The 1,529-nt window shown below is 31.4% G+C and overlaps 1 protein-coding gene across 2 annotated transcripts in view; it reads right to left on the bottom strand.

Moving 5' to 3' along the window:
• The window catches only part of LOC130808212 (uncharacterized), a 2,848-nt gene extending 2,070 nt beyond the window's left edge, over nucleotides 1-778 (bottom strand). For both annotated transcript variants that reach the window (XR_009040705.1, XM_057673684.1), the window contains exon 1: nucleotides 1-778. This exon is cut by the window's left edge and continues 1,438 nt beyond it. The gene's annotated coding sequence lies outside the window, so the exon portion shown is untranslated.
• Nucleotides 779-1,529: the final 751 nt, after the last annotated feature.

The following is a 1,529-nucleotide window of genomic DNA, read 5'->3' as shown; positions in this document are numbered from 1 at the left end:
GATGTTGTGCCTATTATCAAACCATTAGTTTCATCAACTTCTTCACCAGAAGAATGGTGCTAGTATATAACTCAAGGATTCATGATTTGCAATGGGATTGATAGAATAGAAACTGATAAGAGTATTACTAATAATGTCGATAATTCCAATTAAAAAACAAATGTTACTAATAAATTATAAGGTTATCATTTGCAGCCAATTCAAAACTAATTCTGATAAATATAGAGATAATTATCGATTTGAAATGTAGAACCTAAATGGAGCAGATGTAAACATCGTAAAATAAACATCTGTAACGATAGGCCCTAATTCAATTTACCAGACTCGTAACTGCATCAGCTACTTGATTAAATCAAACTCTGACACCTGACTAAGTCTGGATCCAATTCTTTTCGAAATTCAATTATAATTAGTTTGAAAAAACAAATGGAGAAATAAATAATTAAAAATTAAGAAAAGGAAAACTAAAGGTAAAATGTATCAGATCGGGACAAAGGTGGAATGATTGAAAAAGATACAAGCCACCATGTCAGATGATCGAGCGTTGATATAGCTGGTCTCAGGAAGCATCAATTCAATTTTTTCCATGAAAAATCACGATGCCGCTTTTCCAGCAATTGATTGAATTAAATTAGAAGTACTAAACAATAAAGTAAAGATAAACAAAGAAAATGTTTCTAAAATAATTTCTAGAAGAGAAGAACTCTGCGGTTTAGAGTACCTTTAATGGCGAATGAAGATGGTGATAGAACAACGCAGTCAAATGACTTGTATCAAGTTCATAAATTTTTTCTGTTAGGGTTTTAAGAACCTTAGATGTATTTAAGACCTAACAGCTAAGAGTGTAGCTATTTGTGGGCTAATCCAGGCCCAACATTTGTGCGTCAATTGCCTTGAAGCACAATCGGTTAAATTTAAGTTAACACATAAATTCTTAAATGAGATGATCTCATAGTGAGACTATTTTTATTGGTTTGGTTTATAATTTCAATTTCAAAGTGATCAATTAGAGTAATGGGCTAATTCTAATTTTATGATGACGCGGTCTCATACAAGACAAATTGGTTAGTTAATAGCGACTCTTATACTTTGTTCCAAATTACTTGCAACTAGAGATATTTAACGGACCGAATATAAAGAGAATCAGACTTTTATAAAAACGGATCCGACTGGATATGAGTTTTAAAAAGGTGAAATGGGCTGAGGCCCTTTGTTGTTCTCAAGATTTTCCTTTAAATGTTTGAAAGCCTATAAATTTTTACATTGGATGTTGACTGTTTATTAACGAAAAAGTGGATCCACAAGTCAAAAGCCAATATAAAAAGCTAATCGGAGTTATTTTTTAATTTTGGCTTAAAAGCTAGGTTTTCAGTTGGCTTAAAAAGTCATTTACCAAACACTTTTTTGCTATTCGACCAACCAACAAGCTAAAAGCTAAAAGCCAACAGTCAAAAGCTAACAAAAAAAATAATGTAAAAGCCAATCACCAAAAACCTATATTACATGTAAAAAAAAAGCTTATAAATTCC

The sequence above is a fragment of the Amaranthus tricolor genome, chromosome 3, assembly GCF_026212465.1.
Source record: "Amaranthus tricolor cultivar Red isolate AtriRed21 chromosome 3, ASM2621246v1, whole genome shotgun sequence".
NCBI lineage: Eukaryota > Viridiplantae > Streptophyta > Magnoliopsida > Caryophyllales > Amaranthaceae > Amaranthus > Amaranthus tricolor.
This window is presented reverse-complemented; position numbering and strand designations above follow the sequence as displayed.